The sequence below is a fragment of the Mastigoproctus giganteus genome, chromosome 11, assembly GCF_048544385.1.
Source record: "Mastigoproctus giganteus isolate SK-2022 chromosome 11, ASM4854438v1, whole genome shotgun sequence".
NCBI classification, from domain to species: domain Eukaryota; kingdom Metazoa; phylum Arthropoda; class Arachnida; order Uropygi; family Thelyphonidae; genus Mastigoproctus; species Mastigoproctus giganteus.
The window spans coordinates 112,985,670-113,005,096 of record NC_143585.1 but is presented as its reverse complement, the minus strand read 5'-3'; the positions used below and the strand labels follow the sequence as shown (position 1 = coordinate 113,005,096).

The 19,427-nt window shown below is 40.2% G+C and overlaps 1 protein-coding gene across 4 annotated transcripts in view; it reads right to left on the bottom strand.

The window, feature by feature from the left end:
- The window catches only part of LOC150078358 (uncharacterized), an 821,930-nt gene that overhangs the window by 626,781 nt on the left and 175,722 nt on the right, over nt 1–19,427 (bottom strand). The window lies entirely within an intron of this gene.

Sequence of the window (19,427 nt, the reverse complement as noted above, 5' to 3'; positions counted from 1 at the left end):
AAATACATTTTACAATAAAAAGTTGCGTGTGTTCTCTGGTCGATTTGCTGGACGAAAAAAACCCCAGTTTCTGGGGAAAACTTTGCAATCTACGCCTGAGACCGACTAACTCAGCTACGGAGTGAAAAAAGCCCATTAAAGTTCCTCGTGTCACTGACGGGATTCGAGCCCGGACCTTTTCCACCCAGGGTGAGGAAGGCAGTGACGATACCAGTGTGCTACTACACGCGCAGACAAAAATAGTCTAAGAACAGAAAACTTGTTTCTTGTACGAATGGGTGTTCGAATATTCTGGAATCTTGCTGGAACTGCTGGCATGCCTTCTGTTTATTTATATCGCCATTTATATTAGAAGCTGATGGTTCTGTTGCAATCCTACTTTATACTTAACTCTTGTATGAACGGCCACGGTAAATCGCCTCCTACTACACGCTGTACACTCCAGTAAATCTCGGGTTTTTCGTCCAGCACACAGAAAACCGACCTTAGAACACACGGAATTTACAGACAATATACAGGAGCAATTGGCCTTAACCGGTGATGTTCCTAAAACCCTACAAACAACAAACAGGTCTTTCGACAGATGGATGCTAGAGGAATTCTGAACAATCTTGATGTCAAGAAAGCAAGATTGTTCAGAATCTTTACATCAAGATTCTAAACAATCTTGATGTGAAGAAAGCTCCAGATCTTGTTGGCACTTTTTCCACTTGCTCTCCAAACTACAGCTCCTGGTCTTTGTGTGGCCTTTTTTCCACTTCGTTATCTTAAATACATTTTACAATAAATTTGCTTGTATCCAGCCAATTCTTAAAAAAAAGTGCTTTTTCATTTGATTTGAGTTTTATTGGTGCATCAGTAACAGTGGCTACAAGGAGCCAAAATAGGAAAAGAATAAAAACGGTCAAAAAAAGAATAAATGATCAAAGGACAAAAGATTTCAGTGACCTACGTTAATTAGTCACTGTGTCAAGAGATATAATAGAGATTGTATAAGAATAAATATCTGTTAAAAAAAAGGTACATAAATATAAGTAATAGTCTACCAATTTTAAGAAGTTAAAAACAGCTGACACAATCCCATTGTCACGTAGCATCTCACTAAATATACAATGTTCAATCATGATTGAACACTATTCACTCAGTGGAAAACGATAAGAGCGGTAAATACATACTCTGTTCATTTCTAAAATACAGAAACTCGGGTAAAATGTAACAGATACTTAAAATGGGGCTGCAGTTCTCACACATAAGGAGTCAACAACCTTCAGCAAAAAGGAATGTGTAAGGTGACTATGTCCTATGCGGAGGCGAGCAAGAACAACTTCCTCTCTACAGTTGCTGCCAGAGTTCGATTATAGGCTGAAACTGAAAAATTGTTAGTGAGGTTTAACTCTTTGAAGTCCAATGCCTCCATCGACGCACCATCGTAAAATTTCTGTTCCGGTCCAATGTCCCGTCAGATGCAACTTTCTGTTTTGCTAATTTTATACACTGCTCAACAAAATTAACGGAACCAGATCAAAACGTGGTGTAACTCGTGCAGCTTGCGATCAAGCGAACATAATTTGGTATTGTGGTGTACCATAGAATAACGAGAATAATGATCCAAAAATGAGGAGACAGCGAGAAACCTAGGACAGGTATAAGGCACTTTTATAGGGGTTGTGTAAGAATTACCAAAAAGGTCCCATTACAGAAGTCGACACAAAGATACTCAAAAATATGGTCATATGTAATCATTACGGCGTATGGTCCACTCCAAACGGCTAAACAGGCCTGACAGCAGTGAACCATGCTCGATATATATAGGTGTTTATAAGTTTCTGTAGCAACAAATTCCAAAGAGAACTCTATAGCTCTGTGGTTCAAAAGGAACATTCCACACCCAAAAAAAGAGAAATGTGCACGATGTATTAAGTTGAATGATTAGACGAACACGTTTCGTTCGTTAAAGCTAGGATGAACTCTAACTTAAAAACAAACGGGGGAGCAATTGCCGCAGTAGTAAAGAAAATTAAGGGCTCATTGAAGAGAATCCGAATCAGGCGGCTACGCAAGTTTGTGATAAGAGAATAATAATTGAGCTTGAGGATCAAAAACAGCTAGACCAGATTAAATGCAACGAGAAATTTAAGCATTTGGTGGTTGAATATGTCACCCCCAAAGAGACCAGGTTAAAAAATTAATAATTAAAGACGTTGACAGAGAAATAAGTAGGAATAAATTCTTAAATAAATTTTACAATAAAAAGTTATTTAAAAGTTATTATCGGGATATCCAAAGAAAAGGATGTGGCTGAAGTACATATTCGCTTCTGTAATCAAAATAAGAATCGAACGGGCAATAATTGGGTTGTTGTAGTCTCGTAGATCAAAGCTTAAGTACATTATCAGAAAAGAGTATTTATTGGGTTTGTGTATTCATATAAGCTTAATGAGGCACATTTGGCCTTAGTAGCTCTTGAGCGATTAAACAATGTATCAACCAGCCAACATAAACTTAATGACTTCTTCTTCTAGTCACCCTTTGATATAATTGCTAGTGTTCTGTGAACACTGCAAAAACAAGCCATAAACCAGAAACCAGCTGTAGTCATTGTGCAAGATCGGGGCACTCCTTTAAATCACGATATATATGCTGCTTCCTATCAGAAGGATAGGAAACAACATATATATCATAACTGCAAATCCCGAAATATGAAAGTAGATCACTCAGAAAGAGATGCTGATGTTATTGGAATTTAGGAGCATCGGCGACTAAGGCCACGTTGCTCCGTGTGTATTGTCTGTAAATTGTGTGTTCTGAGGTCGATTTTTTGTTTGCTGGGCGAAAAACCATGGTGTGGGGAGGACGGCGATCCTACCAACTGTGCTACCCACCAGGGCTCTCAGAAAGGGAGAATCAATTTACAATTGACAATATTTACAATTGAAAATTAACAATACCTAGAATGTCTGCGCAGGTAGCACAGTGGTATCGTCACCGTCCACATCGTCTTTTCCACACCGGGTGGAAAAGGCCTGGGTTCGAATCCCGTCGATGACGCGAGGAACTTTAATGGGCTTTTTTCACTCCGTGGCTGAGTTAGTTGGTCTCAGGCGTAGATAGCAAGGTTTTTCTCCCCAGTAACTGGGGTTTTTTCGTCCAGCAAAACAGGCAAATCAACCATAGAACATACGCAATTTACAGACACAAATACGGGTTAATGTATTTAATTACGGGCAACCCTAAAATAATAATAATAATAAATACTTAGAATATCAAAGGGCATTGTTAAATTAAAGAAAGGAAAAAAAATGATTCACGTTTCCTTGAAAAATAAATGTCTTGTAATTATCAACATAGTTGCATTAATCACCATCCAAGATTCAGTTTAAGCATAGAAAGCTGACTGTGAGTAATCGCATGCAAACTGTAAAGGGATTACAAATAAATGTGAAAATGTCAAATTCAGCTACTGATGAAAGTCAGCTAATGTGCTGCAAGAACAAATTTGATATAGCGTGTACACATTAGCCATCGTGTAGGAGATCTTGTTGTTGGATACTTTAGCTGTACATGTAATTTATAAGAAAGTTCCAAAACTCAGAACAGCTATAGTCATTTTTAATGATAATATGGAAGTGACACTGATTGAATCACTGTGCACAATCCATTCGATCTGTATTAATGTTTAATATGCGCTGGGAATTCTGACGGTGTGCCGACCTGCTGGCATCAGGCGAGATACGAACACTTACTATACAGAGAGAGAGAGAGAGAGAGTGTGTGTGTGTTCTAGATCGGTTGGGGGATTACCCAATCCTTCTTACCGTGGTGAGTTGAAATGCACATTGGAAGAATTTGTGGATGATAACGATTTGGAGAACCATTATTTACCTGGTATGAACTACACATTTTCTACTGTATATGGGGAATCCAATTTTTACAATCACTAATCGGTGCGTGCAAGTTTGGTTAACATTTAGTCGTCGATTAGTTATTGTGTCTGCAGCGACAAATGTGAAATAAAGGTTTTCACTGAAAGATGTTCCGAATCAGGGTCGCACCATGTATTTGTTAAAGCGGTTCGCAGTTAAATCAGCCAATTGGGGGAGATTTGATAGCAGCATTATGGCTAAATTAAATGACTACATAGGGAACGAAGATAGTCTGAAAAGTTTACCTCGGAAGGAAGCAGTAGAACTAATTCAGCATACATTCTTTTACGCTTCAAGAGCCTCGATGAAGTTGGAGAGCAAAATAGGCGAATACCTGTTAAATGGTGGTCAAACGAATTAACTCAAATATGAGTAAGTAGTATGTCCGTGTGATAACTAAGCGATAATTTGAAATTTGGAAAACATCAGATAGTATTGGAAATGAGGTTCTTTGGAGTACAGTGCATAAAATCATAACTTGTAAAGTAAAGGCAGCCAAAGATTTTCTTTATGGTACTGGCCAAGGACAAATGGAAAGAACAACGTGGAAGGATGACCATCCTAGACCAAAGAATAATAGGCACAGGGATGGATGATGATCGCAATCAGAAATATAATTATGAGAAATGAAGAGCCTGCCTTCAATTCAGATAAATTGGCTGACACAGAACAGTGGAGCAAAGATAACAGAAGTGTGGATATGGACTTGACAGAAGGAGAGGCTGTCAAAAGTTTTTAGGTTGATGCGCTTCAATCGGTGTTGGCCTTCACTAAAGACTGAGCAAGTAAATACATGCTGGATATAACTGTAGATTTCGCTCGTGCATTTTAAACACCATGAACTGGAATAGTGTGGTGATGATGCTCTATCGAAATGTTCATCTACAATTTTCAGTATTATGTTCTACTTCAGGAAAGAACTGTATGTGTATAATCAGTTGTTGGCAGTCTTGTGCGTGAAGTAGTAAAGGGATGTCCTCAAGGTTCGGTCTTTGGTCCACTAATGTAGAGCCTGGTTTTGGAAAACTGGCTCCAAAAGGAAGGGCCTTCCACAAACATGTAAACAGGGTTGCCTACTGTGTGTTATTGGGTGTGGATGAGTATAGAACCCAGAATGATGGCAGATCAGGGAAACCTAATGCAAGACCTAATTCGCTAAGTATACACTTCATAAAGATAAAGTAACAATTTCAATTACAAAAACAACGTTTGTGTTATTGAAAGGAACCTGGCCAGGAATAGACCACCTATACCTGGTAAGAATAAAGAGTATCAGTTTACCGTCAGCAGAACAAATTAAATTAAATGACCAACTAGATGGGTCATTCAGTTTATCAAACGCACCGAATATCAATCCAGAAAAATAAGGAAGTTTACGGCTACGCTTTCCAAGATAACAGAACGGATTGGGGTAAAAAAGGGCAAAGCCTTACATCTCTGTGATTGTATTTTTATCCCAATAATAACTTAGCTTCTATACGGTTTCAGAGTCAGTAATAAAAGCTGTTGTGAGGACATTACCTTGCATTCAACAAATTACAGTATACTACTGAGGATAACTATGTAGAACTTTTTCTACTATAGCTTTGCAAGTAATTAGTGCAAAGATGCCCAATGATTTACACTTAATTTACAGAGGACTGTCCTTCTTCATTGGTGTTCAAAGAAAGTGCATCACCTAGCAATTTCACGTTTCTAACCCTTTTTCGCGATGGTATGTTAATGACTATCATCACAAATAGGAATATAAACAAATGATATTAATAGTTAAGACAATGCTAAGTACTATTTGACAAGTGTTCTCAAAATATTCCAAAATGAGCACTTGCAACCTTTATAACAACAGTTTTGGTAAACACGACAATTATGGCTGAAATGTTATCAGAAGCCCTCAATTGGCTCCAGTTTATCATTCTAAATGGAAAACAAAATGAAAAGTTCACCAGGTGCAAACTAATAAAACCGTCGTCAATTATTTTCAGAAATTGACAAGATCAATTTCTGAAAATAATTAACTGATAGTTCGTGGTTCCAAACACGAATTATGGCTTCCTGAAGTTCAGGAAGAGCCTTTGGTTTCTTTCTGGCAACTGTATATTCCACACGAAGCTAACAGTTCTCTATAGGATTCAGGTGCGTGCTGTTTCCTGGCCAGCTAAGAGTTGTAATGGACTATTTTTCCAACAATTTTTTCACTTTTAACAAACGTAACCACATTTAACCACATTACTGTCGAACCTCTTATGCAGAAATGAAGCTAAAGTAACTACAGAAGTGCCTACTTACACTTTTCGCCGATGACGAGGAGCAGAGTCGTAACGAACGATGCAGTTACTTGGCAGGTTGAAATGGTCTCTAATGGTTGGCAGCAATTTGCCTTCCAATATAGCCAGATATCAATTAGCATTTACGTAACCTTTTATAAACTGCAAGTGACCTACTCCGCGATACGAAATGCACACCCATGTCATTTGGCTGGTGGAGAATTTCACTGTAGACACTGTCGACTGATTACAAGACACTATAAGAAATATGACGAGAGGAACCTCCTTCCTCACGTAAAGCAACAATAGCACTCTTTCTACGTGACGTCAACTGCACGTAACTCGCCATGCTGACACAAGCAAGGAATGACTGCAACTGTTGCAGAGCGTGCTTATATAGCTGAAAGTAACAGCTGATGCAATCTTACGTTATCACCCACGCGTGTCACTATTATCTGATAGAATCTGTAAGAAATATTGCCATATACTGTACTTACGTTATTCGGATAACAATTACAATTTTAAGGGGTGATGCACTTTCTTTCAACACCAGTATATTTGGGCCATTCTGTAGTACCAGCTGACAGCTACGGTGATCTGCAGAGATGTAAATGATCCCAAGAAGGAAAAGGTGATAGTGATAATTCGTGAACTCTTAACTGTGACGTGAGGCAAACGTGTTTGAAGCCAATTAGTCAAAGGGTGCATTACTCAGAAGTTCTTTTTACATATAAAAATGCTGCTTATCTGGGATGTCCATGGTTTACTGCAGGCGTGCAATGTACTTTTCTTTTGACTGATCACGGATTCGTTTCTGCAAAATTGGGGATACTTCTAGGAATTAATTGCTTTTATGGTTCTCATGAGATTTGGGATCACATATATCAATCTCAGGAATATGCTGATCTCATATTGCACCCAATTTTCAAGATGCCAAGTCTGAGTAGTTTGTCAGAAGGGAATGAACAATTATTAAGTGGTTCTAAAGTTGACTTCGCTGTCTTTCAGGAGATTGCAAGAACTTCTGAAAGACATTAAGAATCTATTACATATTGACTACAGATAAAGTTGCATGAATAGCTTTAGGGAAACTGTATGATTATAAATGAAGAGTGCAATTTTTATGTTAAATATCTTAGGAGAAAGCACAGATGCGAGGTAAAGTGTTCTGAATATTTGGTGGGTTGCTTACTCCTCATTTAATGCATGCCTTTCATTGACATAGCAAATCCCTACAATGACAATTTGAGGACACTGCCTTTCGGGTGTCAGTGAGAACTGTTTTTAAAAAGTGCAGATAGACGCTTGGATCTAAGGTGAAGTGAAGCGACAAGCTCAAGAGTTTGCATGTCAGAGATTTTATGTTGTAAATTACAGGATTGGTTTTCTTTGAAGAAATTTTGGGGATCTCTCACAATCGTTGGGCACTATGGCAAACCTTGATCCTGTTCTATTGCATCAGGCTTTGGCTGTGTGAACTTTCCTAGACTAACTAACTCAAATCTAAGAATGCCATTCAACTTGGAAAAGTAAACAATTAGTCTGAACAAATAATGAGAGATGAGATTGTCATTTGCTGGCTGATCCTAGAAATGGCGGCTGATTGTGTTACATTATTGACTGATCTAGAATGGTAGTTCATTATGCTGTGGAAAGTAATCTTAGCGACTGATCTAGAATGGTAGTTCATTATGCTGTGGAAAGTAATCTTAGTGACTGATCTTGAATGGCACTAATTGTGCTACCTAAGAACATTCCAGATAGTGGCCCATTGCGCTGCGTAGTGACACATTCTAGACGATGGTCTAGAATGTGTCACTATGCACCACCTAGTTACTCCTCCCAGACGGCAGCCCAGCCTTCATTTGGTGATTAATTACTGTACTTGAATTCAGATAGATGATGACTCACTGCGCTGCCTTAGCAACTAATCCTGGATGGTGGTTTATTGTGCTGCCTTAGTGACTGATCATGGATAGTGGCTCATTGTGTTGCCTGAGTAAGTGGTCTATGCGATAATGGCGGAGATGCCAAACATTGGCTGGCATCATTTAACCACAATATATGTAATGTAAATGTAAATGTACTCACACAACTAAGGATCTTTATTTGCCTTTAAATATATTTCCTAAAAGCGAAAGTGAGTTCGCTCATTGTTATGCTGAAGGGCCTTCACGTCATCACTATTTCAACAGAATTCACGCCAATTTGATTATAAAAATCTGAATGTGGCCATCATTTAAATTTTCTGGATCGGTCTGTTGGCTTCTGAATGCTGAGGGCATTGTTTTCTCAGTTCTGGATTTATCCTTCTTTGAGAGAGAGAGAGAGAGAGAGAGAGAGAGAGAGAGAGAGAAAAAAGGACACTGCCCTGCGTCCATTTCTTCTTCTTCTTCTTCTGCTCTCTTAGGTAGCACAGTTGGTAGAATTGACGACCTCTCCACACCAGGTGGAAGAGACCTGAGTTCCAGTCCTGTCAATGACACGAGAAATTCTGGACCTTTTTCACAAAGCGGCTGAGTTTTCAGCCTCAAGCGAGAGTAGAATGGTTTTTCCCTCCCAAAAACTCCGGTTTTTTGTCCGGCAAACAGAAAGTTGACCACAGAACACACGCAATTTACAGAGAGTATATACAGAGCAATATGGTCTTAGTCACTAATGCTGCTAAAAAAATCTACTACTACTACTACTTATTCTTCTTCTTCTTTAACAAAGAGTTCCAGGACTGAGTCATCTGGTACCAACATTACTTCGACATCAATTTGTTCTTGTGTCGCGAACGGCTCTTCAGTTGTTAGTTTTTTTTTTTTTTTTTTTTGGTTTTTCTTTATTACTTTGGTTTAATGGTAGCGAAGAAGCACTTAATCAGCGTATGTAGGCTTATTACTATCTATTACTATGCTTGTCTCCGGATAGGATTTGTACATCTCTACCTTGAGTGTCCTCACAGGCAGTGCCGGATTAATCAATAAGTAAAATAAGCACGTGCTTAGGGCACCAAGGGAAAGGGGGCATCAATTTTTTTTCCCTAGGTCATGCAAACTTTAACTCTTTCATTGCCTCGCACTACTTTAGTTTATTTTTTGTAATTGTTATTACGTGTCGTGTTTAACTTTTCTCCGCTTTGTTTAAAAAAAGTTTTCTTCCAAAAAAAAAATCATTCTTGCCATGACACCGAAGGTTAAACAAAATCTACTCTCAATTAGTGTATTTATTACAAATTTAAAATAGTAGGTTTCGAGAGTTTCATGTGTATTTTTAACATCTATTCTGTAATTTTCAGACCGAAGATGAAACATGTTGAATTAAGTGGTGTAAAAAAGAGAAAACTGGCTAAATAGAATCAACAAATAGCTTTGGATTTAGTGGCCAAAAGTGGAAAGCTGACTAATTTCTTCACTAAAGTTACACAACCTGATCTTCCAAATCAAAAGAGAGCTCTGCCATCAGAAGCTACTTGTACTGTATCTCACTATGATAAGATCGAAGATGAACAAAGCTCCACGTCTATCCGTACCACTCGGTCAGCTTCAAGATGAGAACATAATGATGATGTTGAGATGTCACAGGCTGGCTCAACTGCATGAGTCTCAATACTGATCACACTTGGCCTGTAAATTCTCTTGATATGTCTAGTGTAAATGTTGAGACAAGTTTCTCTACAAGACTGTCTGAAGTTGAAAAGATTGCTGAAAACGAAGATCTACTGGACCAAGGTGAAATGATCCAGTCTGCAAAAGATGAAGTAAATAAAGCAAGGTCCAGGGTTGTGGAAAGATTTTTCTGCAGATGATGTGGCTTATTGGATCGCTTAAGGACCCAGTGACTGTCAACACTACAATGGGCCACATGACAAATCTTGCCGAACTTTCAAAAGTGGCAAACAAACAAGATACTGTTCACAAAAACATTTCTTTGGGGTAAAAGCCAATGGTGAGTAATACAAGAGAGAGTGGTTATTGTATTCACCATCGACAGGGTCAGTTTACTGCTTTGTTTGTAAACTTTTTGCTCCTAAATGTCCCTCGTGTTTTGTTGAAAGAGAAGGGTTCAGTGAATGGCGAAATACTAGTGTAATTGCTCATCATTAAAGAATCACTTCTCACCGAGACTGTATGCTAACGTACTTAACTCGCAGATAAGGTTTAGGCTTCCAACAAGAGTTTGAAAAACAAATTACAGGGGAGCGCAATTACTGCGAACATGACTTGGAGTGTGTAATAGCAGGTATTCATACGTTAGCCGAACGTGGCCTAGATTTTCGAGGAACAGATGAAAATTTTGGTTCGCAGCAGAATGGGAATTTTTTAGGGCTGCTTGAGCTCATAAGTCAATTTGATCCAATTTTGGCAGGCCACATTTCGAAATATGGAATTCTAGAAAAGGAAATCCTTCTTGTCTGTACAAAACCACCCGTGAGGAGCTCATTGTACTAATGGCTCAGAAGGTCCACGCTTTCATTGTTGACGAAGTAAATTCTTCTGGTTATTTTACCATGCCAGTTGATTCAACATCAGACCTATCAAATATAGATCAGTTAAGTGTTGTACTTCGATACTTAAAAGGTGGGTAACCTATTGAACACTTTTTAACCTTTTTGGAACCGAAAAACCATACCAGCGAGGAAATGGCAAACCAAGTACTGCTTACTTCACGTAAGCAGTACTTGGTTTGTGAAGTTTGCAAACTATAAATTTTTCAAAATGTAGGGGCAGTCCTATGACAACGCTGCTAACATGTCTGGTCGTTATAAGGGTATGCAGCAAAAGATTTCATAAGAGAATAAGTTTGACATGTATGTGCCCTGTGCAGCCCATTCACTAAATCTGGTAAGCCGAAGTGCTGCTGACTGCTGTCAAATGGCAGTTAATTTTTTCTCTTCAGTGCATTTGCTCTATACATTTTTTTTTCAGCCTCAACTAGCCAGTGGGAAATTTTTAAAGCTTGTCTTGGAAATGAAACTGTGTTAAAATCCCCTTCTAATACCAGATGGGAGGCATATGCAATGGCAACAGCAGCAATTTCGAAGTGTTTCTTTGAGATACTGGAAGCTTTAGGATGTTTAGCTGAAGACCAGTCACAAAAGGGAGACACTAGAAGAGAAGCAGACAATATTGCAAATAAGATGCAAGAAGAAGAATTTGTTTTCGTGTTGATCATGTGGGATGAGATTTTGCAAGTTGTGCAAAGTGAAGACTTGAACTTAAAAACATGTGCAGATCTGTATGGGTCATTAGCTGACCAACTATGTTCTTTAAGAGATGACTTTGAAAGATTTGGAACACTTGTAAAGGAAATACTACCGGATGTGAATTACAACAAGTGAATTACAACAACTTCTTTCTGATACAAACGTATCAGAAAGAAGGTACCCAATGACGGAGATGTACCAGAAGTAGATCTGAATGCCAGAGATAAATTTCGTATCACCCACTTTTACCCAATTACTGACAAACTAGAAATTGAGATGAGAAGAGGAGAGGTATACAAAGAAATAGCAGACAGATTTTCCTTTCTAAGTGAGGTGCGAAATAATGTCACTTCATCTGCTGAAACTGAAAGGTACTCTCACTGCTCTCAAAATCTAATTGATGCTTGCCTAGAAGACTTGGACAATAATCTCTCAGTTGAGCTTCATCAGTTTCACACATATGTGCGCCATAAGTTCAGTGCAACAAAAAGTGTAAAAGCCAGATTCAGTCATGCTAAACCTTATAACATCCGTGATCACACAGTAACAGCCTTTGTCATGGGCAAAGCACGCGACCTATCAGACCTGGAAAAAGGCATGATTATCGGCTATCGCGCCAGGGGTGCCAGCATTTCCGAAATAGCGGACTTTGTGAAATGCTCACGTGCTGCAGTGGTCAAAGTGTATAAAGACTGGAGGAATGGGACAGTTTTGACGATCCAACGTGCCAATTGTGGAGTCCCATGCGCCATTGATCCCAGAGGTGAACGTCTGCTGAAACGGTTAGTCAGGACCGATCGGCGCGCTACTGTTGCTCAAATGGCCATCCAAACGAACCGTGGGGCCACCACATAGGTCTCCATTATGACATAGTGTTTTTTGACAAACGGCACCTGTGCTTTCGCACAACTCTGCATTTGGATCTCTTGTGAAGTAAGACAGTACTGTCAAGGCCAGATGGCATATGTTAGTGTACGTTCAGTTTGCTTAGTGTGGATTATGTTGTTCGTCTGGCCGCTTAGCCTAGAGTCCACAGATCACTAGTTACTGTCAATGGCACGGGGAGCGGGACCAGGTAAGTAGGAAGAGAATTCTGGCTGGCCAACCCCAGGGTAAACCTAAGCTTCCCAGAGAGGTCCCAAAAAACTACTGCTCAGATCAGATGATTATTCGCTGTATGATTCCTTTCGCCTCAAAGGTGGTATTAGAGCATATATCCGTTCTGATATTCCCTGTCAGAGACTTGGCAATTTGGAATCTCCTCTCTTTGCTCTTCTCTGGCTAAAATTCTTTCTACCTCATTGTGTCAAATTCATCTGTTGTCCCTACCGTTCACCCAACTCCACTAATCACTTGGAGCTCTTTGACTTCCTCTCTTTGCAATTTGACTTCCTCAAGTCCGACTTTCCAAACAGTGAGGTAATTTTCCTTGGTTATTTTAATGTTCAAAACTCCAGCTGGCTTCCATTTTCTAGTCACACCGACCCAGCTGGTCGAGATGCTGAGGCTTTTGCAATTACTAATGACCTTGCACAGATTGTTCATTTACCTACAAGAAAAGTGGACAATCCTAATCATACAGCCAACATGCTTGATCTTTTTCTCACAAACAGCCCTTCTAAGTACACGGTCGAAGTGAGAAGTCCTTTAGGCACTTCAGATCACAACTCGGTGATTGTCTCTTCCCCAATGGAGCCTTTATCTCATGGCTATTCCCAACCTCGTGTTATTTGGCATTACAAGAATGCAGGGATGACCTGCGAGATTTCTTTTCTTCTTTTCCTTGGTTGGACTACTGTTTCAAAACTTCTGATGTCAACGTGTGCTCAGATCATGTCAGTGAAATTATTCTTGCAGGAATGGAATCCTTTATTCCACACTCCACTTTAAAATGTCGTCCTTTATCTAAACCTTGGTTTTACAATAAATGTGACAAGCCTGTTCAAGAGAAGAATGTTGCATATCGTAATTGGCTTGTTTCTAATTCTTCAGTTTCATTTCCTGCCTACCTCAAAGCTCACAACAAATGTAAAGTAGATATTAATCAGTCCGAACTAGAGTTTGAACTGGCTAAAAGTAGAAAACTTGCTTCTTGCCCTAATGGTAGCCGAGCATTCTGGTCTCTTGCCAAAGCTATTGGCCGCAACTTTTGCCCATCTCTGCTCCCACCTCTGTCCAAACCAGATGGTTCTGTTGTCACTTCAGCCAAGGGTAAAGCTCACCTGCTAGCTTCCTATTTTTCTTCCAACTCATGTATTAATGATCTTGGTAAAACACCTCCCACCATTCCCAATACGCTCCATTCAATGCCTCCTATGGTCTTCGGTCAAAAGGATGTCAGAAGGATTTTGACGAATCTTGATGCTAAGAAAGCTCCAGGTCCCGATGGTATTTCTCCACTTATGCTCAAAACCTGTGCTCCTGAATTTACTCCTATTCTTTGCCACCTTTTTTCACTTTCTTATTTCAAAGGTGTTTTTCCTTCTGCTTGGAAATTTGCTCATATCGAGCCAGTTCCTAAAAAGGGTGACAAATCCCTCCCATCCAATTATCGTCCCATTGCAATTACTTTTACTCTTTCTAAAGTAATGGAGAACTCAATTAACCGCCAACTCTTAAACTACCTAGAAACCTTCCGTCTGATCAACGATCGCCAATATGGATTTCGTCAGTGTCGATCCATGGTGATATTTTGGCCTATGTTATCCATTTATGGACTAATTCAATGGAAAGGTTCAGTGAAACAAGCAGTTGCTCTTGACATCTCAAAGGCTTTCGATCGTGTTTGGCATAAAGTTCTTCTAAACAAACTTCCATCTTATGGTTTGCCAACTATTTTTTGTAATTGGTTATTCAATTTTCTCTCTGACCGCTCACTGAGGGTGATGGTAGTGGCTCTCTGTCTTCTAACTTCTCCACTAATACTGGTGTCACCCACGGTTCAGTTCTTTCCCTCACTCTTTTTCCCTCTTGTATATTAATGACCTTCTTCCATTGACTGGAAATCCTATCCATAGTTTTGCTGATGATAGCACATTGTATTTCACTTTCAGTTTTGAGAACCTCACCCTGCTCAATGACCTTCAACTTCTCCAATATCCGCTACCAATTCTTTAAATGCTGATCTCCGGGTAATTCTCCAGTGGGGCAAAAACAACTTAGTCGATTTCAACCCTTCTAAAACTCAGTCTTGTCTTATATCTCGCAAAAAGGATTCTTCTGCTCCTATGCTTAGGAGCAGAAGAATCCTCCTGCTCCTTATCTTTTGTGACACTCCGATTTCTAGGCAAAATGATATATCTCTTTTGGGGATTACCCTGACTTCTAATCTCTCTTGGCACAAGCACATTACAAATATTGCTTCCTCTGCATCTAAAAAACTTGGTTTTCTCTTTCGCTCTCGGCGTTACTTTTCTTCTAATCAGCTGCCCACTCTGTATAAATCGCAAATCCGTCCAGCCATGGAATATTGTTCCCACATCTGGGGTGGTGCCCCCAAAACCTCTCTCAGGCTTCTTGATTCCATTTCGAAGAGGGCAGTTAGGTTAATTAATGATTCATCTCTAAAAGTCTCTCCACTCGCGGTCTCACGGACGTACTGTTTCTGCTGCATGCCTTTTCTACAGATACTTCCATGGGCACTGTTCTTCTGAATTGGCTTCTATAATTCCCGCTCTCTGTTTCAAAACAGTCTGAACACGTGCCGCCACCAGCCAACATCCATTTACTGTCCAACTTCAAACTCACAGAACCAACTTTTCATCTTCCTCGTTTATTCATTTAACTGCCGTTTTCTGGTACAACCTTCCCTCTTACGTATTTCCTGAAAATTACAGTCTACCGAAGTTCAAGTCCAATGTCAACAAATATCTTGTTTTGTCTTCTCAACCTCCAACCAAAGCACGGTACTAAGTACTATAGGTTCTAATACCTCTCGTGTTTGGGGTTTACATTAAAAAAAATTTTTTTTTTTTTTTTTTGAAATAGGAGAAGGGGTGAGAGACTGAGGAGAAGAAAGAGTGTGAGGGCTCCCCCCAAAGGCGGAGAGACCGCACCACCTCAGAAAAAAGATTGTGAGGTCAGGTGACCCACAAAGTCAGGCTGCCTAATGGCACAACCCTGCATTTGACAAGCCAAATGCCTGTCCCACTCCTGGAGGAATATTTATGAAGTTCCTACTTTAAAATGAAAAGCAGATATTGTCCCACACCTTGAAGAGAAGAGGTGCCAACAAGTCAGTGGCTTGAAGATTTTATTGCTGACACTGGGTCCTTGCCCAGTGTCATCAATTAAATTTTCTTCGTCCAAGGGTAACTTGAAGGCAATGAGCCGTGTCCCTCACTGGGCAGGGATTTGGGTCATTTTCTCAAGTTAGGGGATTGGTGGATGCACATGGACTCTTGAAGCTCAAGGGTTGCTTGGAGTTCTTGTGTCTAATGTAGAGAAGTCCTTTTGGGTTTGTGGGTTTGTAAGAGAATTTTCTTTGTGAGCGTCGAGAGATTCCTGTTATGTCGGAATAAAGACAAATATCCTGTTGGTGTTTTCTTTGATTCCATTCAGATGATGATGTTCTGTGAATTGAGTTTTGGGTCCATTATAAGATGGGGTGCGCTGAGCAGTTTGCTGTAGGTGGATTTGATGCATTTCAAATACAGTCTGGGCAAAAGTAGTGAAGGCTTTGTATTTGGTTTCGTCAATTATGTAGAGATGTCCCTGTCCATGGAGTATATTAACAGTTCTGGTAATTAGGAGACTTCTGGGTAAATAGGGTGAAACCAGTCTTCAATGGTGCCACAAGGGCAGAGAGGAGAATCGGTGAAACCAAGGGCATGCAGCTTGGCCCTGAACGATCCGTGACCAGTGAGGAAGAATGAGACGTGAAGGTCTTGTGAGTACTATGGTGGAGATTTCGGTGCAGTAATCATAACTAGTGAAAGAAATCTTTTAGTTGTTTCATCTTTGGCTGTTTGCTCCGAAGATCGTTGCCAATGCTGTAAGAACTTGAAGAGCTTTTGCATCATTAGCTAGATCGAGTGTTATGTCCAGAATGGTGGTGGGAATTCCTCTCTTTATGCAGTATGCAAACCCACGACGAATAAACTCCAGATTCAGAGGAAGAGTACCTGCTAAGACCTGGAGGACACGATTACTGACTGTGCAGCAAGCTCTGGTCATAGTGAGTAGGATAGTGCGTTGAATTGTATGTAGCTCTGCTTTATTCCATGCAATGATGGCATGAGGGAACCATATGCCTGCACACAGCTGGTAAGAAAATGGTTTTGTAAAGTAACATGAGAATCCACCTCTTCAAACCCCTCTGCTCTGCTAATTCTTAGGATCATCATGGTATAACGACGAATTTTGTTGGAGAGGTAAATTAAGATGAGGTTAGAATGTTAACTGGGAGTCAAAGATTACTCCTAGATATTTGAGTTCCATTTTGAGTTGCAATGTTTGCCCAGAGATTTTAATTTGTGGCGGTCTTCTTATGTCCAATGATCCTTTGAGGAGGAGTCTTCGTTTTTTTCTCCAGAGATGATTAACTTGTGGTTGTTTGCCCAATTTTGGCAGATCGTTAAGTCAGGGGAGGCAATTTCCTCAAGCTGAATTCTACAATCAGCTTTAATTAGGATGGTGAGGTCATCTGCATAGGCCATGCAGTCCACAGAGCCTAGATCCATAAGAAGAAATTCATCTAGTAATAAGTTCCAAAAGTAGGGGCCAAGAACTGAGCCGTGTGTACAACCTCTGACAACTGGTTGGGAAGTTTTTGAAAATTAGTTTGAACAGATACTGAGCGATTGAAGAGGTAGTTCTGGAGACAGCGGTAGAGGTTGAGTGGAATACTGAGTTGACGTAATCTCCTGACAATGCTGGGCCACCAGATGAAATCGAAGGCACCAGCAAACCAGAACTAACCCAAAACCGGGAGAAGAGCCGTGGGGCGGTAATATTTAGGTAGAGTAGGATCTTTGTCTGGACAGTTTAGGGTGAGCTGACGCACCACCTGTTTCCAAGAATCAGGGAAAATCCTTTTAGCAAGGCATTTGCTGAACACTGCTAATAGGTGGTTCAGAAGGTGCTTTCTTGATAACCTCAGCCTCAATATTATCGTGACTAGGACATTTATTTATTTATTCTTGTTCTGTCAAAGGCTTTGTTCATTTTCTCAGAGGAGAAAGGTTCTATTTTATTGTTGGAGAAGGCCCGATTGTCTTGTTCAATTTGCTTTTGTTCATCATTGATGGAACTCTCATCAGTCTGAAGTAGGGCATTCAGAATGTTATTAATGGATTCAGCACATGTGTGTGTGTTGGATTGCCGTTGGGTGTCAGGGTTGCATTTAACATCTCTTCCCTGGGCAGCTTATTCATAATGATATGATAAATGACCCCAAGCATTTTCATTACCAGTAGTTGTCACAAGGTTCTACAAAAACACTTTCTTTTTCTGCCGAATGACGCTTGTGTGTCCGTTACGATATCTTCTATATACTTCCTGTAGAGCCCGGGCCTCAGCGGGGGGCCAGGAATGCCTGGCTCACTGGAATGCTTTTCGGGCAGTGTGGACTTAGCACCTTGGGTTTTCTAGTTCTTTGCACCATCATGGAACCGCTTTTAGGTGCTTTTGACGTTTTTTCATAGTTCTCTCACATGCTTCTTGGATTGTAGTTGTTAAAAGGGGAGAGGTGCTCCTGTGGATCAAGATGGTTTAGTTGGGATGTATCCATTTGTAGCTTTGATTTTATATCATCCTTGAAGGCATTCCAATCAGCTGTTTTGGTGGAGTTAGTACTATCAAGTTGTCTAGGTAGATGGAAAGATGGCCCTGTGGTCTGAGGTGGTCCAGGCTTCATGAACCATCCATGATGAGAACTTTTGTACTATGGACCGTGTGCCAAGGATAAGGTAAATGGTGCTTTCCCACAGGGTATTGCTGAAAGTGGAAAGCTGGTGTGGTTGGTTAAGGATCTCAAATGGAGAAGATGAGAGGAAATCTTCTAAGCACAGTACATTGTGGGAAACTGCATGGCCATCCACCCGACTATTCCACAAGCGAGATCTACAATTGTGACGAGGATTTTGCTGGAAGGTAAGAGAGTTATGAATGACTGGAGATATTCAATATATGGTGTACAAGGAGACTATGTGCAGAGAGCCTTGTTGGCAGATAATGTGTGTGCAAACACCAAACGACGTACATAAGGAGTCGATCTTTGTGACTGTAATTGTAGTGTTCCTAATAATGATGGCTGGGGTATTTGTGGTTGTCTCAATGATCCTATATGCACGGGGGAAGCCCTTGAACCTGTCCAATGTGGGTGCAGGGCTGTCAAGCACAGAGAATATCAATTTCTTCTTCATCTATTTTCATTCTAATTTGGTCGACCACATCTCTGGCATTCAGTTGGAGAATCTTGAGGACATTGGTGGGATGGCGATTATGTTTACCGCCATAGTCGGTTTTTTTTCTGGATAGTAATGAACACCCTTAAATAGATTGGACATTGGGCATCCCGGAGTGACTAGGATCCATTTTTGTGGCTTTGCAATTGGCAGTTAGGGGGTTGGTTTTTGTTTAGACAATTGTTGTAGGTGTGTCCGCGTTCGGCAAGTGGCCACAGGTGGAGTCTTGTCGGACACAGACATGGGATGTGTGTCCAAATTGAAGGCATTTAAAGCACTTGATGGTAGGTATGCGCTCCTTGAAAGGGAGATGCCGCAGCCAACAAATATTCGTAGTTTTTCGGATATTTTCCAAATCTTCGGGGACATTTCGACTATCCAGTTGCAACAGGTACCCGATCTAGATTTGGTAGAGTACTTGGCTTTAAATTCACTTTGAGTTTCACGTATGGTGATATGATCAGCAAGGTTCCTATCATATACTTCCTCAAGGAGGTCATATTTGGAAATTCCTTTGTCGACATTGAAGATTACAATAGACGGGCCTTTTGGTTTGGGTATTCAGCGCTAAGACCAAGTTCATTTATCTCTGGGATTTGGATAATATTTTCTGCATTTTTAGAAGCAGTCTCAATGTTGATCC